Source organism: Miscanthus floridulus, chromosome 6, assembly GCF_019320115.1.
Source record: "Miscanthus floridulus cultivar M001 chromosome 6, ASM1932011v1, whole genome shotgun sequence".
Lineage (NCBI taxonomy): Eukaryota > Viridiplantae > Streptophyta > Magnoliopsida > Poales > Poaceae > Miscanthus > Miscanthus floridulus.
This window is the reverse complement of record NC_089585.1, coordinates 48657917-48685775: the sequence shown is the minus strand read 5'-3', so window position 1 is coordinate 48685775 and position 27859 is coordinate 48657917. Positions and strand designations below refer to the sequence as shown.

Here is a 27859-nt window from a genome sequence, read left to right as displayed (position 1 = left end):
ACCGGGACTAAAGGTAACTTTCCAACCTCGGGCGCAGCCACGGCCCGGGAGTAGACCTTTACTCCCGGTTGGAGCCACCAACCGGGAGTAAAAGTATACCTTTAGTCCCGGTTGGTGGCTCCAACCGGGACTAAAGGTCCCTGCCACCTCTGTCTGGCGCAGTAGCCGTTGGGCAGGGACCTTTAGTCCCGGTTGGAGCCTCCAACCAGGACTAAAGGTATTTCTAGTCCCGGGGGCAAAAAATTCCGGGACTAGAGCCCATTTTGGTCGAGGATCAAAGGTCTGTTCTCTACTAGTGTGACCAGGCCGGCACTACTTGGCCGTCGCTCGCACTTTGCTCATTGCACGCCACCGTGGCGCCAGTTGCCACGTAGGTAGGGATGAAAACGGATCGGATACGGACGGATATCACCGATATTACATTTGTTTTCATATTTTTGTCTGGATTCGGATTCGAATATGGAAGTGTCAACTATGTCGGATAGGATACGATTGGATATCGACATCATAAATATACGATTTGAGTATTTGGATACGGATACAGTATCGGATGTTGGATATCCGGACTTGGATACGGACAGATCTCAACCCCTCTAAACGGATTCAGTTTCAAATACGGTCGGAAAATATCTATACCGTTTTCATCCCTACACGTAGGTAGCAGAGTCCTATATGGTTTGCTTTGGATGACGGTTAGAACATAGATAAAGTTCATGGACCCAGACAAGAAAAAAAAAGTTCATTAACCTAGATGAGTAGTGGGGAAAAGTTTAAAGACCTACGGTACAATTCACTCAATATTGTATATCTCTACGTCTATACCTAATATATCGTCTTCTTTACATTTCAAAATATGATCTCTGCGCGTTCCATGACACATGTGTAATTCGGACTCACGATCTGTGCTGACATGAGATGGTATGGAATACGATTCCATGATGTGTATATTGAGTTCTATTGCAGCGTATGGACGTTTGCTAGTATAATAATAATAAATTGTGATGTAGAGGTCTTTCGTGAAGGTACAAACCTCTTACGAATTCGAGAAAAAAATAGAAACATCCGTGAGAGGGCAAGGATTAATTAGCCTCTATGTAGGCTGACAAAAAGACAAACAAATGAACAACTTTTGGCTGTCGCCATATATCTCTTAGAAATAAAGGCACTTTCGTCTCACCGTCACTGCATAAACATGCATACCTACAAGTAACTTGTAGTGTACCAAACAACTGGCAGGTTCTGGCACTGTGCTAGACAGCTGGTCCTTCGGCCGATGGCCTGGTGCATGCAGATGCAGGCATATGCAGACGATACGTACTTTTGTAGTGTGAGAAACCGAAGAAAAGAACACCGAATAGTTCAAAAGCAAAGAGATTAGTTTCAGGCTTTCAAGCCTTTCTGAGAACCTTGCTAAAGCTGCATGCTCTGTCTCTAGCTTATCTTAACGGCACTACATTTAATTACTTTCCCTCTTTGCATTTATAAAAGGGACAGTTTTTTTCTCCTTTCATTTGGTTTCACGCTCACGTGTTCCATCGCTCTCGCTTGTTGTTTCTTGCTGAAATTGCTCTTGGGTCTGTTCATTTTGAATCATTTCCCCATATCCCCGTTCCCCAATCCTGTCCATAGTCTATCACGGCAGTAGACACTAGACACCATTTCTTGTGTGAACCATAGTTGATGTCATATGTCTTCCATGGCTCAGCCTCCCAATCCCAAGAGAAGATCCCTACCTCTCCCTGACTGGAAATCCGGCCTGCCAGAGGATCTCCTAGAGTCCATCGGGAAGCGTCTCGCGTCAGGCCACGACACGGCGTCCTTCCGATCCTCTTGCTCACCATGGCACGCCGCCGTCCCATTCGCAACCTTCGGGCCGCTCTTGCTGCTCCCGCTCGACCCTGACTCGGACCGCATCGGCTTCTACTGCGTCTCGGAGAAGAAGGTCTTCTCCAAGACGCTGCCCGACGTGCGCGGCAAGGTGCCGTGTGGCTCGTCGTGTGGGTGGCTGGCGCTCATGGATGAGGCGGCGTCCGTGACGCTGCTGAATCCATTCACCGGTGCCCATTCCCCCCGCGTTGAGCTCCCGCCAGCAGGTGAACATGTCGCGGCGGCGTCCTCATCGGAACCCGTGTCTAAGGTCCACGGCCGGTGGGTCATCCATTCCACCAACGGCTACGGGGGGACGCGGATGCCGTAGGCAGAGCCATCAAGCTAGAAGACATGAGGGACGTGTTCTTATGTGAGATCGTGCTCTCTGCGCCGCCTGACGCCGCCGTCCGCGAGTTTGTGGCCATGGCCATGCTTGGGTGCTCCACGGAGGTCGCGTTCTGCCGAGTTGGAGTCTATAGCGCATGGACGCTGCTCGACACCAAACTTCAGTTCTCCGTGGCGTCCATTGTCCACTGCCAAGACAAGTTTTTGGCGATTGACTGCACTGGAGAAATCTCCGTCTACAGCAGCAACGCCGCCGGCGCAACTCCAACCGCGACGCTGCTGCCATCGCTGTCGCCACCTGCGGGGCTCTGCCACCGCAGCTACCTGGAATCAAACGGTGAGCTGCACATTGTGGGTGGCATGGTGAGCACGTTCCATGAGACATAGAGCTTCACCTACAGCAGCGCGATCTACAAGTGCAATCTCCACGACCGTACGCCTGAGTGGTCCAGGGTGAAGGACATCGGTGATCAGACATTGTTCGTGTCTAAACATTTCAACGAAAGCTTAAGTGGAACAAGTGTATCCAAGTACAAGGAGAACAAAGTCTACATGTCTGAACCCTTGTATGGGGATCCATATGACTTGGTCCATTGTTTCGAGATCGTTGATATTGCTACCGGCACATCTGAAGTGAAGCCCGTCCACGAGAAGATGCAGGTTCCGAGGCTCTAGGTTGGATTCGACCCAATCTCTGGAAGGGAGGTATGTTGTTCTTTAAAGGTTTATTACTTGAAATACACATATTAGGGCAAGCGGTTGGGATGTTTTAGCTTCTGCAACAGAAGCACTGGCTATGAAAAGAATTTGATATATGCCACATTTGGTTATTGCTATTAGTCCGTGAACTGAGTTGGTTGAAACAAAACCTTAATTGACGTACATTATAAGTACGAATGCAGCCAGTTCTCTCCTTTTATATTCAATTTTGGCGCGTAATTTATTTCCCGCGCTACAAATAATTGATGGCATTGTAGATCAAGGCCAATGCTAGTGTGTATATGGGCAACAGTGAAGTTGTGACAGGGCGTGTCCAAGCATAAATTCCAGTCATATAGCTAGGTTCTCTCTAAATTCTTATAATCTATTAAACCTTATATATAATAGATTCTAGTTTTGAACAACTTGTTTTTTTTTCTGGTTGTACGAATACTAAATGGATAGGCACTATATACATATCCGATAATCCCATATCACCGTTTTTTGGTTAAGGGCATAGTTCGTCATCTTGGCGACTAGCCATATATCTTACTAAGCCTGCATTATAGTAATTGTCCAAGTAGAATCATCTTATTAACTATATGCTGTAGCTCATTGTATGGGAACAAGGAGTTCAATCTGATTCCTCTTCATAATTTCAGGTGGGTTTTCAAAGCACAAGGAAAAATCATAGACAGAAGCAACTTCTAATGTGACAGGCTCGCCTGAACCTGCAGCAGAAATCAAGTCTGGTGTTGTTCAGTCCAAGAGTACTTGAGACACAGATTCCTGTCCTTGCCCTAGCGATCAACAATCACTGAGCTCAGATGTGAGTGTCAGCATATCTTTTATTTCATGGAGTGACAGACTCTGTAGGTTTAATTATTTGGTTGTTGAAATGAGCCTAACTTTTCCCATCTCAAGGGAAAAAGAAAAGGAAACGGTAATTTTTAGATAAACATGAACTCGTGGGATGTCGAAAGATCCTGTTCATGAATATGTTTGTCCCCAAAACAACAGTAGTCATCCATTATTTTTTTAGATTAAGGAAAAAAAGTATATCGGCCTCCAACATCCAACTGGTGAATGAATATAACCATGCAATACAAGTCTTAGCACAATACTCCACTAAGAGGCGACACAATCAAAAGAAAAAAAACTTAATCTTCAACCCTCTTGTGGTGTCTCCACTGCTTTCCAAAGATCTCTAACACCAAAACTTCCAGTAGACGACAACCCTCCTTCATTTGCAGCCCCTCTTCCTCTTAGATAACTGAGACCAAAGCCTGATCTAGTATGTCCCTCTGAAAATCACCTGTGAGAAAGAGTTAGTTGTTGTTCTGCCAAAGACAATATCATTTCTACACAACCACACAGCCCAGCACATCGCCACTACACCAACTGTTTCTTGGTTTCTTAGCCTTGGAGCAAAGCTCCTTAGCCACGATCCAAACAGAGATGGACTATATCTGTAGGCGGCTGAAAATTAAAAGTTATAAACAACGAATTCCACACACCCTTTGATATGTGACACTCAAAAAAAGAGGTGTTGGATTGTTTCCTCCTTGCCACAAAAGCTGCATTTAGTTTCCCCTTTCCAACCCCTCTTTAACAAATTGTCTTTTGTCAAAATTGCATACCCCTCTATAAATACCAAAGAAAGATCTTTATTTTTAAGCGTAACTTAGTCTTCCAAAACAAGTTCTTTCCTGGAATTCTATCCCTTTCCATGATATCTTTGTACAAAGATTGAGTCGAAAAGCGACCACTTTTATTTAATTACCAAGTAAACACATCCTCATTCTCATTTAATTACCAAGTAAACACATCCTCATTCTCATTCAGAATAGTAGGCAACACTAGAGATACTAGGTTGATCCAGTATTTTAACTTATCCCCCAACATAGCACTCCTAAACGAAATGTTTAGAGGCGTTGTACTTAACACACTAGCCACCATAACGTTCTTCCTTCTCACTATTTTATATAGAGTCTGGTATTTTAATCTTAAGGGTTCTTGTCCTATCCAAAGATCTTTCCCAAAATCTAGTTTGGTTCCCATTATTGACTTTGAATTTTCCCTTTTCGAGAAACAAATCTTTAGCATCCCTGCCCAGAAGTGAGAGTCCCCTGGTTGTTTCACCACTTGAGATAAGCATTTGTTCTTTAAATACTTACTTCTCAGAACCTCTTGCCAAAGGTCATCCTCGTTCAAAAGCCTAAACAGCCACTTGCTAAGGAGACACAAATTTTGGACTTCTAGATTCAAGATGCCCACCCATACACTTTGGTTTACAAAGGATATACCGCCTAGCAAGTTTATACTTCTTATGTTCATCGCACTGCCAGAAAAATCAAGAACGATAATAATCCAACTTTTTAATTATTCCCTTAGGAATAGGCAGAAAGGACATCATAAATATTGGTAAATTGGACAAAACTGAATTGATTAATACTAGTCTACCACCTGCCGACAAAAGTTTACCCTTCCAACTACTAAGTTTCTTTTGGAAGCATTCTTCTATATGTACCCAATCTTTCTTCATTAGCTTATGGAAATGCATAGGAATACCAAGATACTTGAAGAGCAATGCACCTTCCTTACACACAAATAACTCTGTATATTCCTTATTCTTCTCCTTAGCTGAACCAAAACAAAACAACTCACTCTTATAGAAATTGATTTTCCGCCCTGATAACTTCTCGAAGGCAAACTAGTACTAGTTTTAAGTTCTTAGCTTCTTCTATATTGTTTTCCATAAGTAGTATAATATCATTAGTATATTGTAAAATGGATAAACCCTCATCAACCAAATTAGGTATTAAACCCTTAGCCGACCACCACTTTTTGCCCTTGAGATAAGAGTTGCCAACATATCTACCACTATGTTGAGGATCAGGCAAGAGCGGATCTCCTTGCCTAAAGACCTTTTCTAGTCTGGAAATAGCACCTCATCTCATTGTTAATTTTAATCCCTACACTTCCTTGACTCACAATAGATTGAATCCATTTACACCGGACTGGTGAAAAACCCTTCATTCTTAGGGTTTGCTGTAAAAAGGACCAATTTACCTTATCACAGGCTTTTTCAAAAAGAGAATTATTTCCTTGGCCTTAAAAAAAGTTTGGCTTTTACTTTCTTGGCCCTTTTATTTTTGAACTTACCAATTTGGCCCAAATGCTATCATTAGTTCCTTGTATGGCCCTTCCGTTAGTTTTGGGACATACCGGTGTTAAGTCAAGCATAAAATGATGATTTTGCCCTTGAGTAAAAAATAACAGAGGCGGGTTGATCCACTAGATCCGCGTGGATCCAGCTTGCGGGGGATGGTGAGCTCCTCATCTCTTCTCTCCTTCCTCTCCTCTATGCTCACCCTCACTTGGTTGATTCATGCTCGCCCTCACTTGGTTGATTCATGGCGCCCTCACTTGGTTGCTCCTCATCTCTGCAATCAGTAACTATCACTAACTTTCTTTCAGATACTAAAATTGCGTTAGAAAGTTGCTTGATTTGACACCGACATGTTAACAGAACTACTGATGCACTTGTAGTACAGTTCATAACCTCCAACTTTATAATCATTTGCGAAGTTGGAGTCTCTCTGGCTGCAACGGCTTGAGTCCTATGAAAAGATGACACTTTACTGTTGTATGTGCTGCAGCTTCAATGCGCATAAATAGTACTGATTCATCTATTGTCTAGAGCATAATCGTACTGGTCATAGGTAACTGGTGCAAAATTTTTGTCATTGCTCACACAAATCGTCATTGCAATTTTCCTGGACGCCTTGATGACTCGTTCCTTTGGTACCTGTAGTCCTCTATGAAGTGCAACTAGGCAGTAAAATTAGTAAGCTGAGAACATTGCTATAAGTAGTCTATAAAAGTCAAAGTATAAGGAACCCCTGAAGCTAGAAGCTTACATGCCTGCAATATATATGTAATAGCCCAATTTTATCGAAATGATCTATATGCTTCTAGTATGTAGTGCTGAGATGATCTATCTAGTTAAACTGAAACTCTTATATCTTGCTGAATATCAAGTATGATCAGTTTCTGCTACAGTGATGGTGATTGTCTTGCATAACTGTTTTCAGTAAACTTATTGTAAGAGTAGCTGCAGAAATATTTTGACAATGTTTATATTCATGGTCTAATGCTGAAATGCTTGTTGCTAAATTTAACTAAATTTTATCTATTTATTTTGGATCTTGAACATTGTGCTTGGTAAATCATCACTTTTTTCTACTGAAATGTTAGGATTTGCCAAACTGACCCCAAACTTAATGAAGAGCTTATGTACTAAATTTAGCTTATAGATCATGATTTAGTTTCTAATAGTTATCTGCACCTGTCATTTGTACATGTATGCATATTGCAACTTGTTCAATTGTATTATGTGCGTTCAAAACTAGTCTTGGTTCACTAGTAGAGAACAGACCTTTGATCCTCGACCAAAATGGGCTCTAGTCCCGGAATTTTTTGCCCCCGGGACTAGAAATACCTTTAGTCCTGGTTGGAGGCTCCAACCGGGACTAAAGGTCCCTGCCCAACGGCTACTGCGCCAGACAGAGGTGGCAGGGACCTTTAGTCCCGGTTGGAGCCACCAACCGGGACTAAAGGTATACTTTTACTCCCGGTTGGTGGCTCCAACCGGGAGTAAAGGTCTACTCCCGGGCCGTGGCTGCGCCCGGGGTTGGAAAGTTACCTTTAGTCCCGGTTGGATCCATCAACCGGGACTAAATGTTCTCCCTTTATAAATCGGTCGTCTCCTCCTTCCTCCCGGCCCCGAGCCCGAGCTCAGCACATTTTGAAGCTCACTGCAGTAGTGTTCTTGCTTCCTCCCTCCCTCCATTGTTCCTCCATCCATTCTTCGATTCCTCCGTCGATTTCTTCGATTCCTCCGTCGATTCTTCAGTTGTAAAGATTACCAATCTCATACTCTCATTTTTTACCATTATCTTATGCCGTTTTGTTCACTATATATATTTATGGTTCTTTATTGTGGTTTTTTTCATTTGTAAGCAATTTGAGCTCAAAATCACTTCAAGCTTGTATATTTACATGAAAGAAGGTTAAAGTATATATAAATATAAAGTTAGAAAATAGTTAGAAAATTATAGCAAATCCTTACTAGTTGAACTTGCGGACCGTGTTCAGGTCGACGAGGATGTTCTCTACCGAGCGGTAACGGACGTCAAGGAGGAGCTTTGATTCTACGAGGGAGAGCGACAACGGTCGTGGAAGACCGTGTTCCCTTCCTCGTAGAATCGGAGCTCTTCCTTGACCAAGTACGGTGTCGTTCGGTGGAGAAATGCTCGCCGAGCTGATCATGTAAGCAAGGTCAACTAGTACGGATGGTTATTTATTCACATGTCCCGACATCGTCGCAGTAGTCTGTCAATCACCGTACCTAAACGTAGTATATATAAATATAAAGTTAGAAAATAGTTAGAAAATTATAGCAAATCCTTACTAGTTGAACTTGCGGACCGTGTTTAGGTCGGCGAGGATGTTCTCTGCCGAGCGGTAACGGACGTCAAGGAGGAGCTTTGATTCTACGAGGGAGAGCGACAACGGTCGTGGAAGACCGTGTTCCCTTCCTCGTAGAATCGGAGCTCTTCCTTGACCAAGTACGGTGCCGTCCGGTGGAGACATGCTCGCCGAGCTGATCACGTAAGCAAGGTCAACTAGTACGGATGGTTATTTATTCACATGTCCCGATATCGTCGCAGTAGTCTGTCAATCACCGTACCTAAACGTAGTAGTCTGTTATGTGTGTACATTCCCATTCTTCTGTTAATTTGCGGAAATATCATATGAATTACTTACCTGCCGCAGTAAAAGACGAGAACACAATGACCATTAAAAATATCATTGTTTAGAGATCTAGATAATTTTATAGTTTGTTAATTTTATTTGTTTATAAAAGGAGAAATTTATAGTGTATTAAAAAATGAGTATAGAGAGTAGATGGCAACTGCTTCCGGGTCCTCGGCCTCTCATGGGTTTCCAAAGCGACTTAAGCCGGGCCTTCCTCTCATTTCATGCGGCAAGTGTCGTGATGAGACGAAGATTGTGATGGAGTACCGAGTGAAGAAGGAGGGTCCCAACAAGGATCGTATCTTCTACAAGTGTCCGGATCGCAATGTGAGTTATTTTATCGTATTTAATGATTATGGTTAGTTTATACCTATTTTCATGATGGTTGTGATTAAAGTTCTAATTTTTTGTTTTAATTTCAGTGGGATGGCAGTGGACGATGTTCAGGCTTCTACTGGGAGGAAGAGTATGTTGAACTCGTGCAAAAATATCTTGCATAACAGGCAGATACGGCGGCTAATGAGGCAGTGATCCAGCCGAAGAAGCCCAAAGATGTTGCACAATCGGGGGATCTGTCTGTTTTAGTTGAGATTGGTCGCGAAATCCTTGTGCTCCTGAAATGTATTTTAGCTTTAGTTCTTTTAGTGGTAGTTGGGATTGTCTATATTGTAGCGATGCTTTCATAAATTTGTATCTTTTGTGGTGGCACGCATGTTGTATAAATAATTAATTATGATCTAGGTTTTAATATGATATTTATGTCATGTAATGCAGATGAGCCGTTATTGGATGTATAATGCTGATCGCCGCTCCCAAGAGTTCATTGACGGCGTGCATTCTTTGTTACGTGCGGCCGAGGCAAACAAACGCGACGGTTTCATGTGCTACCCATGTGCCATATGTAAGAATACGGTGGAATATCCTTGCTCAAGGACTCTTCATTCACACTTGTTCAAGTCGGGTTTCATGCCAAACTATATTTGTTGGGCAAAGCACGGAGAAACCGGTGTTGTAATGGAAGAAGGTGAAGAAGAACAATGGGACGACAATGATATTATTCCTGATGGTGCGTGCTTCAATGATACTGCAATGGGAGAAGCTGAAGAAGAGGTAGCCGCAGAAGATGAGCCGGCTGATGATCTTTGTTAGGTCATTCGTGATGCACAAAGAGAATGTGAAAGTGAAAAGGAGAAGATCAAGTTCGAGCGGATGCTAGAAGATCACAAGAAATTGTTGTACCCAACTTGTGATGTAGGGCAGAAAAAATTGGGAACCACACTAGAATTGCTGCAATGGAAGGCAAAGAATGGTGTATCTGACAAGGGATTTGGAGAGTTACTAAAAATCCAAAAGAAGATGCTTCCGAAGTACAATGAATTGCCCGCCACTACCTACGAAGCAAAACAAGTTGTCTGTCCTATGGGGCTAGAAATAGAGAAGATACATGCATGTCCTAATGATTGCATCCTATACCATGGCAAAGAGTACGAGAAATTGGATGCATGCCCGGTATGCCATGCGTCGCGGTATAAGATCAGGCGAGATGACCCTGGTGATGTTGAGGGCGAACGTCCGCGTAAGAAAATCCCTGCCAAGGTTATGTGGTATGCTCCTATAATACCACGCTTGAAACGTCTGTTCAGAAACAAAGAACATGCAAAATTGTTACGATGGCACAAAGAAGACCGTAAGGTAGACAATATGTTGAGACACCCTGCTGATGGGTCCCAGTGGAGAGCAATCGACAGAGAATTCTCGGAGTTTGCAAATGACACAAGAAACTTAAGGTTTGCTTTAAGTACAGATGGTATCAATCCTTTTGGAGAGCAGAACAGTACTCATAGCACTTGGCCTGTTACTCTAAGTATCTACAACATTCCTCCTTGGTTATGCATGAAGCGGAAGTTCATTATGATGCCTGTGCTCATCCAAGGCCCGAAGCAACCTGGCAATGACATCGATGTGTACCTGAGACCACTTATTGACGAACTTCTCATTTTGTGGAATAAAGAAGGTGTACGTGTGTGGGATGAGTACAAACAGGAACACTTTGATCTGCGAGCATTGTTGTTCGTAACAATCAATGATTGGCCTGCTCTAAGTAATCTTTCAGGACAGTCAAACAAGGGATATAATGCATGCACACACTGCTTCGGTGATATTAGAGGTGTATTCTTGAAAAAATGTCAAAAGGTCGTGTACCTTGGCCATCGTCGATTTCTTCCTGCAAATCACCCCGTAAGAAAGAAAGGTAAGCATTTTAAAGGGAAGGCAGACCACCTGACCAAGCCTCGCAACCGAACCGGTGAGGATGTACTCGATATGGTCAATGATGTGAAAGTCGTCTTTGGAAAAGGACATGGAAGCCAACCTATTCCGAAAGACGCTAACGGTCACGCACCCATGTGGAAGAAAAAGTCCATATTTTGGGACCTACCCTATTGGCAAGTCCTGGAGGTCCGTAGCTCGATCGACGTGATGCACCTGACGAAGAATCTTTGTGTGAACCTGCTAGGCTTTATGGGTGTGTATGGAAAGCCTAAGGACACATTTGAAGCACGACAGGACCTGCGTTGTTTGAGAGAAAGAGACAACCTGCATCCAGAGAAGACAGATGATGGACGCCATTACTTACGTCCTGCTAGCTACACTCTAAGCAAAGAGGAGAAGGAAATCATGTTTGAATGCTTAAACAACATCAAGGTACCATCTGGATTCTCCTCGAATATAAAGGGTATTATAAATGTGCCAGAGAAGAAATTCTGTAACTTAAAGTCCCATGACTGTCACGTTCTCATGACGCAATTACTTCCAGTTGCATTAAGAGGAATTCTACCTCCAAATGTACGTCTAGCCACCGTAAAGCTATGTGCATTCCTCAATGCAATTTCTCATAAGGCAATTGATCCAACTGATCTAGCTAAACTACAGAATGATGTGGTTCAATGTCTCGTCAGCTTTGAGTTAGTGTTCCCTCCTTCCTTCTTTGATATTATGACACACCTCCTAGTTCACCTAGTCAAGGAGATTTTCACTCTCGGTCCTGTGTTCCTACACAACATGTTCCCCTTAGAGAGATTCATGGGAGTCCTAAAGAAATATGTTCACAACCGTGCTCGCCCAGAAGGAAGCATCGCCAAGGGCTATGGAACAGAAGAGGTCATTGAGTTCTGTGTTGACTTTATTCCCGACCTTGACTCGATTGGTGTTCCTGAATCGAGACATGAGGGGAGACTAAGCGGAAAGGGGACACTAGGGAGGAAAACATATATTGGTACGGATGATGATTATTTCAATAAAGCGCACTACACAGTTCTACAGAACTCCTCTTTGGTAGATCCGTATATTGAGACACACAAGGATCTCTTACGATCCGAGTTTCCAGGGAAGACTGAAGCTTGGATTACGCATAAGCACATGGAAACTTTCGGCGGTTGGTTGCGAAAAAAATGTCAAGGTGATGAGAGCATCCATGAGCAACTGTATTTATTGGCTATGCAACCATCATGGCATATCGTCACATACAAAGGGTACGAGATAAATGGGAACATATTCTACACAGTAGCCCAAGATAAAAAGAGTACCAACCAAAACAGTGGTGTCCGCATAGATGCCACAGACCTGAATGGGAATAAGCAGACATATTATGGACGCATAGATGAAATATGGGAACTAGAATATGCACCTACTTTGAAGATCCCATTGTTCAAGTGCCAATGGGTCAAGGTGACCGGAGGCGGGGTAACAGTAGACAACGAGTATGGAATGACAACAGTAGACCTTAGTAATATTGGGTACAAAGACGAACCATTCGTCCTTGCCAAGGATGTGAATCAGGTGTTCTATGTCAATGATATGTCTACCAAACCAAAAAGAGGGAAAAACGATAATGACTCAACCAAAGAGCCAAAGCGCCACATAGTTCTTTCAGGGAAAAGAGTCATCGTGGGAATTGAGGACAAGTCGGACATGTCAGAAGAATATGAAAAGGATGACTGAATTCCGCCCTTCAAAGTGAACAAAGACCCTAGCATCTTGGTAAATGATGAGGACACTCCATGGTTATGAAGCGATCATAACCAAGGGACATACGTAAAGAAGAAGTTCACTGCTGTGCCCACTTGATGATATAGTGATTTAATATAGTGTGTGTTTGAGATATTATGTAATAATTGTGAATTCAGATGTTTATTATGTCATGTTTGAAATTAAATCAATGTTTGATTTGGTGGGATTTCTCTCTCAAAAAGGTAAATTAGGATACTGAGTGATGAAAAATTAAAATATTAACGTTAAAATGATGTGAAAACAAATTTTCTGTCCAAAACCAATAATTTTAATAATTTTAATTAAACACTACATTTTTGTATTAACGAAATAATAAATATTAGTTACATTCTGTTTTATAATTCTAACAAAAAATAAAAAAAGTTAGGTTATCGATTTTTCCTATGTGCAATAAACAAAAATAAAATTCATATTTTTAACAAAATAATTTTATGCCTTTTATTTAATTTACTATGTATTTAATAAAAACTATTGCATTTCTATTGTATTTAACAAGACTATTGCTTAAAACAGGCGGGAAACGAAACTGCAGGCCACATTTACTCCCGGGTGGGAAGCCCACCCGGGAGTAAAGGTGGGCTGCAGTTTCGTGGCCCGCCAAAAAAAGCCTTTACTCCCGGTGCGTGTTACCAACCGGGAGTAAAGGTATACCTTTACTCCCGGTTGGTAACACGCACCGGGAGTAAAGGCACCTTTACTCCCGGTTGGTAATACGCACCGGGAGTAAAGGGTTTTTACTCCCGGTTGGTGGCTGGCACCGGGAGTAATTCTCTCTGCTATATAACCTCCAGCGCCTGGCGCAGATCGATCCGCTCGTCTTCTTCCTCGTCGAACACCGCCGCCCTCTTCTTCCTCGCGCCGCGTCCGTTCGCCTTCCGTGACACCGGCGCCGCCGTCTTCTTCCTCGTGCGGCCTCCACCGCGCGCGCCCGTGCCCCTCCTCCGCGCGTTGCCCCACCGCGCCGGCCCGAGGCCCTCCAGTACACTGCCGAGCTTGATCGAGGTGATATATTCGTCGATCTCTTTGTACATTCGTCCGAGCCCTCCACTGCCGAGTTATAGATCACGTCGAAAACTACAACTTTGGTGTAAGCCATGTCAACGGTCGAGGTCGATTGAAAATTCCAAATTTTGAATCACAAAATCTAGAAACTAAAAATGAATATTTGGAACTCTAAATGATTTTAAATAAAAACATATCTTAAGGCAAGTTTTGAATATTTGGATATTATATGGATAAATTAGCAAGTTTAATTAGAGTGTCAAAAACTACATTTTATGGTACAAAAATACATTTTAAGATCACTGGGACCTGAACTCATGACAAGTATAATTAAGGATCACCAATGAAATTACTTTAGAAATTAATTAGATCGATGTAAATCCATGGCTTGTATAATAAACACGCTATATATTATTTGGAAACAACGCTACGAACCATTCGCTAATGAACTTTCGTTACAAACTCCTCAGGATGGCAACCATTGTCGTTGTCACTAAAGCTGAAAATGATCCAGCCCATCAACCGCCATATATTCATCACTATATGATATGCCATTATTTCAAGATGCAATTTCAATAGAAGAATTTTTTCTATCTTCATAGATCAATGTTTGTTAACGAAATTTTATCCAAATATATTCATGTAGGGTCTTTTTTTGAAGGATTTGTTGTAGGATATATAATGGTCAAATAGGAACTCAATTTTGATACCCAGTTTGTAAACTAAGTGTTTTTTAGTTTATCAAAAATATCACATGTGATGATGTTAGCAGTTTTTGTTGGACTTGCATGCATGGCTACAGACAAATGAAGGAAAACTTCAATGTTTCTTCATTTGTGAACTTTGAATATACAGATATAATATATTAATGTTGCTAAAGTAATATGAGCATTACATATTTTTTTCCGGGAAGACTATCTTCAAACTTTATATCATAGCATCAGAGATCGCCTGTAGAAGAAGAAAATAAATTCTTATCATTTCGGAAATAGTAATGGTTATATGAGCAATAAGACACATATACTTACATTTCATAATGACTTATACTTACATTATTAACATAGAATTTTCTCATATGATGAATGACTACATGGTTCACATGGTACATAGGATCACAACATCACGCACCGACACCGCCCCGGCCCGCCTCACGTCGTCGCCGTCGTCAGCACGCCGGCCCGCCTCACGTCATCGTCGTCAGCACACCGGCCACCGCGTCGACACGTATATATACGTCATTTGTATTCATATGCATTTCGTCCATGCGTTTCTATGTATACGGCGGAGCACCGCCGCCCTCGTTCACCCATGTGTACAGACATATATACGGCGGAGTGGAGCACCGCCACTCTTGTCACACCGCCCTTTCTCGTGCCCTAATTCGCCCTAGTACCGACGTAGTTCGTCCTAGTGTGGCGAATTGCGTCCGTGATCGAGGGGCAAGATTTAATAATGCATATTGTTTGTAGATTTTACGCATGTAATAAGCAAAGATTTGACGTACTATATATTGGTTTTGTTTTTTGAAGCTAGATGGCCGACCCGAGAAATATGGATGAGGAGGAGTTGATGATGAATTTGATCAACACTGGCACTCAAGTTGCCGGCGATGATGGTGCTAAAAATAACGTGCAAGAGGATGTAGATGACGGGAGTCAGTACTTAGCTCTTGAACAAAATGAGCAACAACATATTGGCCAAGTATATATTTTTTATTATTAGCTATATATATATATTATCATATGTCTTATGTGTGCTCATGACATTAAAAATAATGTTTATGTTTTGTAGCCCTCTGGATCGACATCAACAACTACAACGAAGAGTAAAAATGTTCGAGGTCCCAAAAAGCCATTGGAGGGTCGCTTCATCATCTCGGAGTTCAATGTGGATACAGGAGAACCGGGGGGCCGAATAAAATGAAATTTGTGCACCACTGTGGTTACCTTGTACGGGACCGGCTCCCGATTAGTACCCGTGAATGGAAGAAGAAGACCAATGCTCCTCATATCAGTTTTGTCTCCGATCGTGACAAGGCATTAATTTGGAATGATGTCTTGGTACATTTCACGCTCCAAACAGATGGTTATGATGATATAATAGATGGTGATGAATTGAAGGAGCGAGTTAGGGATTGGGCAATGAAGAAGATGGCCACCCAGTTTCAGACTTGGAAGAAACACCTATACACGACGTATGTCGAGAAGAACATAGCACCAGATTTTACTGTCCCAGGCCCGATCTCAAAGCAGAGGCCCTATTGGGATGAGTTTGTACAGTACAAGACTTCGGAAGAGGGTGTGAGTCGGGTGATAAAGAACCAACGTAATGCCCAACAGAAGACATACCACCATACCTTGGGATCAGGTGGCTACCCGACTGCCATTAAGAAGTGGAACAAAATGGAAGCAGACCTTCTTGCCAAGGGTATCAGACCAGAATCACTCGAGTGGGGAGAACGTGCAAAGAATTGGTTTTTCGCTCATGGGGGAACACTAGACCAGGAGACAGGGAAGTGCGTTTATGGCGCAAGACTGCAAGAAGCAGCAAAAAGATTGTTTTATGCTCAGAGAGCTACTGCTAGTGGTGCGTTCAGGCCCAACAGAGAGAAGGATGAGCTGACATACGCCATCGGGACTATTGAACATGGTGGCCGAACTAGAGGCAAAGGAAGTGTCTCGTGGGAGCATGGATTCCCTCAGGACAGACCTTCCTATAGAAGTCGCCAGAGAAAGAAGGAAGAAGAGGCACAGCGGCTCCAGAGGTTGGAGGAAGCGGTGCGTGAAGCACAGGAGCGGGAAAAAACCTTGAAGCGAGACTGCAGGAGGAAATCAAAAGGCAAGTGCAAATAGCAGTGAGTGCAAGCAAGCAGGCATCAGAGCCAGGAATCAACATTAGCCAATCTGTTCAGTTGAAAAGCAGCTGCGCTTCCACGGAGATACCAAATCAAGGGGACACAGGACTGCGCTTCCCTATGGATGATGTCACTGAACCTTGTACAACGTGTGAGCTACACATTCCGAAGGAGAATTCCACAATCAAGGTGGCTATCGGTCTTGTTAATCCTATCGACCGAACCAAGACACCAAGGATTCATGGGAATATAATCCAAGAAGGATATGCTACCATCTCGGTAGATAAAGCTGAAAAAGGTTTTAGTGATTTGCCTCTTGACATTCCTGGAGGTGATGGCGAGAAGACTCTAGGAGAAGCGGAGAAGACATTCATTCTATGGCGCAAGCGCTACATCATCATTCCAGGGATGTCGGCTCCACCTCCTCCTGAACTACCTCACCATAGGTACGTGCGGATGAAAACACTACATTATTAATTTGTATTGGCTTAAATAATTAACAATCTGCTCATAATAATATGTCATTCCTTTTTTTGTAGCAGATCCTCCCCCAACCTAAATCCAATTGTTCAATCGCCAGATCATCATAGTGCTCTGTACGATGACATTGTGTTGGAAGACGAGGCTGCATCCACACCCTCTCCAAGGAGGTCTCCAACGCCGCAGCCGCCACCTCCAAGGAGGTCTCCAACGCCGCTGCCAACACCTCCAAGGAGGTCTCCAACGCCTCCCCCGCCCCCGCCTACCAAGAAGCCTAGCAAGAGGCCAGCCCCTCAAACGAAGAACCAGTCCCCGCCTGCAAAGAAAGCCACCGTGAAACCAAGGGCTATTCCCAAAATAATATCTGAAGAGAAGGAAGAAGGAACTGATGCATATAAAAAAGACATGTCTAGATTCTATGACAAACTTAAAATGAATCAAGAAGCAAGGAGAAACCCGGAGAAACCGTACTTCTTCGTAGTTCCGGATATTTTAAGAAAAAAGGTGACTTCTTACCAGCAACAACAGCGGGAATCTCGTAAGCCGTCCAAATCAACGTTATCAGACTATGACCGCACTCTCACCAAGTCAATTGAGGCGGCACAGAAAAAGAAGCGGGCAGGGAAAGGAGTTGCCCAACTCGGACAACAAGCGCACCAATCAATCCCCCCGCTAGTTGTTGGTAATAAATATGGTTCGAATTTAGGATTAATGCATCAGGCAAACATACCTCCGGATGTCGATTTGGATCACCTTGGTGAATTTCTTGATGAGACTGGTCTCGACCTTTACCAGATGTTTGGTGATGGAAACATTGAGAGTGCGGCGGAGGTTGATATTTGGAAGAAAAAATTTGTACTAGGCCAGAGTCTATACAACCCTCAAGCCTTATCTGATCTGGGGACGCAAATGTACCTGCTAAACAAGTGGTACATGCAGGCGTCTACCAGTGGAGACTTCTGCGTTGGTGTCAGAATTAGAGACGAACATTGGTTCCGTGGCGATGATGTTATGTATGTTGACTTTGTAGAATTTCATCAACTATGCCACCTGACCTCTCTGGACAAAGTTATCATTAGCTGCTATTGCCTGTAAGTAATAATTCTTTCGATCTATTATTAAACTCATCATATGTGTGTATATGCATATAAATTATCCTAACAAGTACTATATATATGTAGATTTATAATGACAGAGCTCAGAAAGGAAGGCTGCAATGAAATTGGTTTTGTTGATCCCCATATAGTATTCAAAGACCCAATTACTCCAATGACTAATTGGAAGTCTGAGTCAGAGAGTAACCTCATGAACTTCTTAGTGAACCAACGCCACAAGAAGGATATACTCTTTCCCTATAACTTCAAGTGAGTGTTAATCATGTCGATCATAGCCTTAATGGCTCATATGTTGATTCTAGTTAATTAATGAGTGTTATGCGTTATATCCTATAAACACATGCAGCAATCACTGGATATTGATGGACATCGATCTGGTGAAAAGTCACTTGATAATCTATGACTCGATGAGAAAACCACAACAAGACTACCAAGATATGATAGATATTATCCAAAGGTAATTTCGGGATCTCTAGCAACTATATATACACACAAACATGATGATTAACTATATCTGATGACGTGGCAAATTTTTTATTGGGCAGTGTTTGGAAAACCTTTATTGAGAAGCAACACATGGAAAAATGCAAAGCGCCACTGAATGTAATCCCATTGAAAGTAAGTCCCCTGAATCGCATCATCTTTATTAATTAAACATATAGCTTTCACCGGATCACCAGATTGGATGATAAATCTTTTTCTCGTAAAGTGGTGTCTGAGGCAGGAACAGGGGAACAACTACTGTGGTTACTATGTTTGCAAGTTTATCAAGGTGCTCTCCCAAAGAACTCCTACAGAGAGACTCAAAGTACGTTAAAAATACACTATATATTCATTTAATTATTATTATTGATTGTGTTACTATGTCTTTATATATATATATATGTACATATATTAATTTATTTTCCTTTAATTGAAACCTGTAGACTCGATGGTTGGAGGAAAAGGTCATACGACAAGACCAAATCAAAGCAATTCAAGAGTCTATAGCCGGATTTTTTAATGAGCAGGTCATCGATTCCAAGGGCGAGTTCTACTTCGACCCAACACTGCCATTGAAGCCAAGCTAGAGCATGAGAAGAAACTTGTTATGTCACAACAACTATAATGCAATCTTTTGTAATATATGCACATGAAATAATATAATGTAAAATACACATATGCATGCATGCATGTAAATATATATATGATGCATGCATGCATATATATATATATATATATATATATATATATATATATATATATATATATATATATATGCTTGAATTGTGTGATTTAATACGTTCATTGTGCTTGAACCGAAACATACTATATGCGCGTATAAATGTATAATTAGCAGCGTACAATACGACTTCGAAAACCTATTTTGAAAAGAAAACAAAAAAATGAAAAGAAAAGAAAAAAGAAAAAAAACTTTAGTCCCGGTTCGTATTACCAACCGGGACTAAAGGTGCCGGCCATCGTGGCATGTCAGGAGGCACCTTTAGTCCCGGTTGGTGTTACCCACCGGGACTAAAGGTCCTCCTTTAGTCCCGGTTCCTGACCCGGGACTAAAGGACCCCCCCTTTAGTCCCGGATGCTTGCTCCCGGGTGGAGAACCGGGACTAGAGGGGGTTCCCCACCGGGAGTAAAGCTCGGTTCTCTACCAGTGGTTTGATTTAAACTGTATGATGTGGTGCTAGTCACCACTAATTTAGTACAATATATAAAAAGAGCTTTAAACCTGACTACTTATGTTGGTCTGTTGTGCCTCTGGCCTGTTGTGATTGGCTGCCTGGATTTAGAATTTTGTATCATGTTACACACTCAATAGATTTATTTGCTGTGCAGAAAAGAATTCTTTTCTCATGCATTCTATCCTTATCTAATAACATTTATTTGTATTTTCAAATCTAAATTGTCTTGCTGTGTATTTTTGCTGTTAAGATTTTCTGTAGCTCTATTCTGTGCATTGGTGCTGCTATAAATTTGGATCAGCTTGGGATCTTAAGCACTGACGTTCTTTCTCTTTTTCAATTCTTCTGTAGTATCAGCATGGGAGCCAATCCATCCAGAACAGCAGGGTAAGCTGGCTGCTTTCTTTTTGTGCTATTAACAGATGCAAAAAGCAAATTAAATAGTGAGGGTCTATTACTACGTGCATGCCAACGGACTCTTGGCCGAATGGCTAGAGCGGCCAGATGGCACCCCAGTGACCCGGGTTCTACTCCCAAGTGGGAGCGGATTTACGTGGCCTGGGTAAAAAACCCCCTCGTCCGACTCACTCAAAGCACGGTGGTTCCGAACCAGCTCACATGGTGAACGGTCCCATGTAAGGGTGGGACGGAGGTTCAGGGGTTTTCTTGATCTGTGTGAGAGATCTTCTCTACCAGGCTATGTCGGCCGGGGGCTGTCTTACCCCCCGCAGGTCAAGTTTTTTTTATTATTATTACTACGTGCATGTGGTTCTGCAAACTTGTTGATAGTTGACTTGGCAATATTAGACAACTGTATTGTTTAACAAATATACTAATATGGCTGGTTCGAATCTACTAATATGGTTGTTCAGTATATAATATTTTGGTGTCCTTATCCTTTTTTCAAATCAACACATGGTTATGTTCTCAGCTCTCATGGAACGTGTTAAGTGAAACTGAAAAAAAAAACAGCTACAACTTTTTTTTCCTGGAATGCATAGCTAAGTCAATGGATAAATTGATTAGTATTGTGCTGAATGCTAATTTATTTATAAGTGCTTTGCTTAGTGTCCCAGTGCTTCACTCTTAATTACTAGTTCTAACTTTTAAGTGCTCACTGTCTTGTAATGCTTTCTATAAGTGCTCACTGGATTGTGCCCAATGCTTTCTATTCAGTTCTATAATTGTTACTGATATCTGCCAATGTGCTTACTACGTACACTGTGTTTATGCAGGTAGTGAATGTTTTGCCCTTTTGTTTTTATATAGGTTGATTCTTATAAAATGCTTGAGAATTTGAGTATGTGACTAAAATATCTGAAATGATGAAATTAATTGTAGGGGCCAATATGTGGCCTTCTACGTCCAATTGAATCTTGGAGGATGTTCTACTGCAGGTGGTTTTATTCTTTGAACAGCAAGTGCATTGTCATATTTGCCCAGTAATTATAATTGTAGTTGCACTATGTTTATAATTGCTCCACCACATCCCACGATTGATCTACTGATGTTTTTGGTAGTTGGCAAAGTAATGTTTTTGACAATATAATTGCTCTAGTACATCTTAGAATTTTTTTGATGTTTCTGTTGATGTTCCCTTCAAATTGACTACAGAAAGTTAACGTACCAGAAGATTTTCTTGTGGCTATTCAAGTACTCAATGCAGACTAGTATTATAGCTATTGTTGTGCATGTTCTAGTGTTTCCTTCTACTGATTTTGTTGGCAATGCCTTCCAGGACTGTACAGGAACTGTGGTTACTTTATGGTTTCGTGCAATGGTGGGCTTAACCAAATGCGAGCTGCAGTAAGCAATTGGGAAAACCTTATTTGTATTGATTGAGCAGCCGGTAAAATATAGACCGTGGATATTTGATGGCTGTAATGATACTGACTCTGGCTGTTGACGATATTTGATGGATGTAATGATCTGAACTTGATGTGCAACTGTAATGTTTCTGATATTGTAATGTACTTGATGTTGGTGGATATCTGCAATTATATATGTTGAAAACTGTCAAAACAGAGAAAAGTAGGGGCTTCCTCCTACTTTTGAGGGCCAGAGTAGGGGCCATGCTGGAGTGAGTTTTTTCTTTTTTTGCCCCTTGGCCCTTAAAAGTAGGATGAGGGCTTAAGTAATGGCCCTACTCAAGTTGCCCTTAGAATTGAGTTTTGAGCAGGAACTATTGTAATAAGTGGTCGAATCTGATTCTTGGATACAAGAGATAAAACCGGTTTATTTTTATTAATTATGTAATAAAACGGTCTAAGAAGTAGGAGCCGAACAATGCATGATGTAATCCAACATGTTCTCCTAGGTTCACAAGATAGATGAACTGAGCATCTAGCAAGTGAGGTCACTCCCCGGGTCAATGCCGAAATGGTGGCAGTACTCTATGTAGAATTGCACGCGGTCTTTCATTTCGGCTGTGTTCTTTCCACCGTGGCGCTCGTCGAAGCCGTTGATGGCTCTGCCCTGATGGCGCCGAACCCCTGGGGCATGAGCTGGTGCATGTTTTCCATCCAGTACCAGAGCGCCGACTTGAACGACAACACGGAGTCCTGGGCCACCCTGTCCGGGTCCCGCAGCCCGTCGAAGCCGAGGCTCCTCCCCGCCGGCCCGTAATTGTAGTTCCACGACAGCTGCAGCGGGCCACGCCCATAGTACCCCTGCGCCGGGTAGCACGGCCACTGCTTCTCACTCTTCCAGTCGCAGTATTTCGCCACGTCGATCTCGTTGATGTAGCATAAATCTGTTGTCATGGACGCACATACATGCAAACACAACTCTCATGCATCAAGAGACTAGTAGGCGGCCGGATACGAAAAGAGTGCAGCCAGCAAACAAGCGTTTAGATGCCTCAGGAATCCACAACTTACGCCCGGTCTCGTGCGTGACATGCGCGAAGAAGGCGGCAATCTCGCGCTTGCGCTCGACCTCCGAGCCACCATGCGCGAAGCCCGGGTACGCGGCGACGGCCTTGAGGAACGCGCTTCGCGTGTAGAAGCCTATGCCCTCGCACTCCCGCCATGGGACTTGATGCCGTTGAAGGTCTCGGTGACGACTATAGTTTTTCAAATGGGCCAGGCCCGATGGGCCGACACGGGCACGACCCTAAAAAGCACAGCACTAGCCCGGCCCGGCCCGCTAGGCATCGTGCCCGTGCCTGGGCCGCACATTCGGCCCATGGGCCAGCACGAGGCATGGCACGAAAAAAGGCCTGGCCCGACATCGGCACGGCTTCGAGCCATCATGGTCGTTGGATCCCCCGACCCCTGCGATTCTAGCCGTTGGATTCCGCCGTTGGGGTGGGGGTGTATATAAGCAACGTCGTCGGCCGGCTCCCCCTCGCACCCCAAACCCTAAATCATTCTCGCCCTCCCCCGCCGCGCTCTCCTCTCGCTCTCTCTGGCTCTCCTCTCCGATTCCAACGGCGCGGGACGACTCCGACGGGCGACGGCGACGCGCCGCCGTCCCCACCTCTTCTTCTCGCCCTACGGCAGCTCCGGGGCTCCGAAGATGCAGGTAAGCGCACTCATCTTCTTCTTCTTCTCGCCCTCCGGCAGCTCCGGCACGAAAGATGCTTTCTCTTCGTGATCTTTTTCTTCTTCTTTCTTCAGATCCGCTGATTCGCAGCTGCTCCGAGCTCCGTCTACGTCGCCGGCGTCGTTGAGGTAAGAATCCACAGTAAACCCTAACCCTAACCGTTCTTGTTATTTCTTTAGTTCTTGATCTTGACCGTCTTCTTCTTCTTGTTCTTGAATCTTGATCTAATGATCTACTTCTTCTTGCTCATGTGCACTTGTGCAGCCGTTTCAGGCCAGTGGTGATGCCTCCCCGGCCCCCCTCTGAAGAGACAGTCAAGGCTGCCTTGTCTGCGTACCATGAGGAGTCCGAGAGGTTAGCGCGAGCTCCCTGGAGAAGACGAAGACGACGACATGGGCGACGAGGAGGTAGACGAAGACGACGACTTAGGTTAAAAATGTGTCAGTGCCTGGGCCGGCACGGGCACTGGCGTGCCACCGTGCCTGCTGGCACGGCACGGCACAGTTTCCCCTCCATAGTGCCGTGCCTAGGCTAGCCACTTAGGCACGGTGGCACTAACCGGCACGGCACGGCGGGCCACCAGTGCCGCATAGTGCCGTGCCTCGCTGTGCCGTGCCCGTGCCGTGCCGTGCCGGGCGGCCCATTTGAAAAAGATTAGTGACGACGCTCGCCACGGACGCGCTGCGGCCTCCTCCTGAGCCCCAGCACGGGCCCGACTTGCACCCCTCGCCGCAGTAGGCGCTGGTCTTGCCGCAGTAACCGAACTTGCTGCAGCAAAAGCCTGGCAGGTAGCCACAGTCCTGTGCGGCCGTGGGCCTGCCGGCGCAGATCAGGAATGCTAGCCCGATAGCCAAGACCGCCGTCGGGATCATGGCAGGCGGCGTTGGTGAGTTCGCCATATGGGCAGACCCTTTCAGCTGTATGCTGTCAGCTGTGGTTATTCCTCGACAGTGCAATGGCATGCTGATGGCCTTTATATAGATAGCTAGAGACCGATGCAATCAAGGCGTGCGTCTTCTTGATGTATGGCATGATGCGACTTACCTCCAAACAATCATATTTTATTGTACTTGTAGTGTAGCTTGAACTTCGAGCATGTCAGTCAACACATACCTCCTCGCGGAAAGAACTAAACACGTACCTGCAAGTAGCCGCGAGACATATACTGCATTTGGATCGCGCCCCCGTGTAGGGCTAGATTAAATTGGTGCCAAATTCGCATCGTCCTTTTCCATTGCCTACATGCCTACATTATTCCTTCTTACAATCCTACTAATCAACGTTAGCTTGTAAAATTCTATTTGCAGTAAATTAATTTTCTCATTATTTTCTATCTACTAGGTTTATTCTCATGGAATGGACCACCCGTTAATCTGTCCACGAGTTTGTTTTCGAGTTAAAACCACCATCTTCTTCCATGACATCCTCCAACCACACTATTGAAACTAGTCATCATGCATGAGCACTGACCGACCTCTATCCAACAACAGCCACCAACCGCCATCAACCTGATCTCCATGTCTGGACACATCAGTATCTATTGCAGCCCATTGAAAGATTCAAGCCACCCGCTCGAATTTTTCAACTCTAACGATTGAGTCGTCGATCGCTGCAATGCTCTACATTGTGCCATGTCCTTTCCCGGACACACCCGTGCATTGCACGGTGTGCGACATATCTATCTCACCTTCATGAAATGTTCTTTAATTTTATGACTCTGGCTCAGGTACCACTTTGTTAGAGTGCATGGTTAATCTAAGATCCAAACAGGGATACTAACCAAAGAACACAAAAATATAAACACCATAGGAGAAAATATACAAGTGAGAATGACAAAAGACACGATGTTTTTAATGAGGTTCAGTGATGTGTCTACGGTCCTGTTCGTTTAGCTGAAAAGTCAAGCTGAAAAGTACTTGTTCGCTAATTTATTGTGAGCGAAAAACACTGTACAATGGCTGAGAATCCTCAAGACATTACCACAGTTGCTCCTCCCTATAAAACAGCGGGTACATCAACATTCATGTGTCCTTGCCACCGTCCAAACCAATCGTCAAGTCTTCCCATAGTTACAACAAGGGTTGCTTCATATTTATGGTTGTCTAGGATATATACATAGTCTGACTCCAACTCTAACCTAGCTCATAATATAATTCAAGTCGTAGTGTAAGCAAACTATACTCATATATATTCAGTACATATCTAACATTACTATTAGTAACTTTTATCTCCTATCTCCATTTCTCCAGCCTTCACTCTAGAACCGTCTAGCATTAGAGTCATTTCTAAGCCACCAAAACCCAAATCGCTAACTCTATTACTCATTGTCCCATCGCCGCTAGCCTCAATCACGGTCAATGGTGCATCAGCGAGCTTGCATGCCGTACTATTCCAAACCCTCTATCGCCGCCGCCACTAGCACCCCCTCCCTCTCGTAATCCGAACGGGAGGAAGAAGATGATGTTGGCTTTGATCCAAACGCGTGTCGACACATGCGCATGGGTGTTGGCTGGCATCGCTACACGCACATGCTGAATAATGGTTTGGGGTGTCAGGGTAGCGCAGCAAAATAACATCATAATCTCGTAGCGTAAGCGTGATAGAGACACACACACCACAAGACAACTTATATATCCACATCACTACGAACTAGATAGAGCCACTGCAACGAATGTTATTCTTAGGTCGGTTCGAAATCAGATAGGCTAATGCAAGCATCCAACAAAAAATTAATAGGATAGATTGAATTATAAGATGATGGAATGGCAAAATAAATAGCATGATGTGTGTGCCTTGTATTTTTGATATATTGAAAACAATAATTATGCTTAGTAGAGGATAACGTTGAGAGGTTTTTGTACCTAGTGGGGGTGATTTGGGTATTTCTAGCATTTAGATTGGAATGACATTATAGTCCGCACAGAAACACAAGTATGTTTGATAGACATTCAAATCCTTGTAGAAACATTTTGGATCCAGATTCTCTAAAGAAACGTCATATTTTGTAACACTCTCGGTGTTACACCCTAAATCATTTACTAAAACATGTCATGAGCATCATGTTTATGTGTTAATGCATGTGATAGAATGTGTAGAAAAATTTCTTATAACTTAAAATGATCAATAAAAATGCTAAACGAAAGTTGATTCAATAGCTCATGTATATCAAATAGGGTTTAAAACTAATTTTTATTGAATAAAAATAATATAGAACATGTGTGTGATACTTAAATAAAGTTTGAAGTATAAAACTTTATAGATGACAGTGAAATACTTGATGTCGAAAAATGATATTACTAGCTAATATTTCTACTAGCCTAGAAATGGCAAATTGAAATCAAGTTTAGCTCAAAACTTAGAAAAATTTTTTGTCAACAACTAGACATTGCTATGTTTAGCAAATTATTTTGAGAGATTAGGTTAAGGAGTGTTGTAGTATTATAGCTCGATTTGGTAGCCTCATATGTCATCTTGAGTATGGTGAAGATGGATTAAGGTCCAAAAGCAACCGTTTAGTTTTTATAGGCGCTTTAAAATTCGTGCATGATACGGTTTTCGGGCTGCTTGGCCACGTGGGCGCGGTCACCACACTCGGGCATCCAGCGTCGCTACGCTGGCAGTTCCGCGCGCACGCACACTGCCGTGCGTGGCCGGCCATGGCTGCTCTGGCCTGGCTATGGCCTGGCCACCTGCTGGCTCCTGGCGCGCAGAGCCGTTGCTGCTTGCAAAGTTGGGCGGTGCTGCCGCCGGCCCCACCGCGTTGCCACACTGTGACTCGCCCCGTGCCTCGCCGCAGTCCGCTGCCGGTGCCGTCGCCTCGCCATCATGTCCGTGCCTCACTCTGCATCTCTGCGCCACTGTCGGCCTAGTGCGTTGCCGCATCTCCCGCGCACGTGGTCGGGCTCGTCCGTCGCCTTGTCACTAATGGCACTATGGCGCGCAGGCCACGCCGGTCACGAATGCACGCGTCTGTCTGCTAGCGCCTACGTGTGGGCCTCCACGATCACATCGACCGTGTTCTGCCAAGGCGAGGATGAGCCAAGCCCACCTACCGTGCCCCGTCCCTCTCTTTTTCTCTTTCTCCCTCTGCTGCCGTCGTCGAGCCGCGCCATCAAATTACCCTATGAACGATCACCTCCATTCAATTCATCGCATCCACAGCTTCATCATCATGTCCTCTCGCTACCCGACCCCACCCAGCCTTAATGCGCACACGGCCAAGCTCCAATTTTGGAGTTTCTCCTGCCGTCGTGTCGATAAGGCCGCGACTGGATGTGGATGTGGGCAACCCACCTACCATTCCTTCTGAACCAATTCACCTGCACCACTAGCATAGCCTTGACTCCCTCTTCACCCTGCGCGCCTTAGCCAAACCGCTACCA

At 43.7% G+C, this 27859-nt stretch overlaps 2 pseudogenes; one reads left to right on the top strand and one right to left on the bottom strand.

Annotated features, from left to right (window-relative positions):
• The first annotated feature begins 1696 nt into the window (after positions 1-1696).
• On the top strand, positions 1697-3691 carry LOC136461457 (F-box protein SKIP23-like; annotated as a pseudogene).
• Positions 3692-22274: 18583 nt separating this feature from the next.
• On the bottom strand, positions 22275-24376 carry LOC136460581 (endochitinase A-like; annotated as a pseudogene).
• Between the last annotated feature and the right edge of the window lie 3483 nt (positions 24377-27859).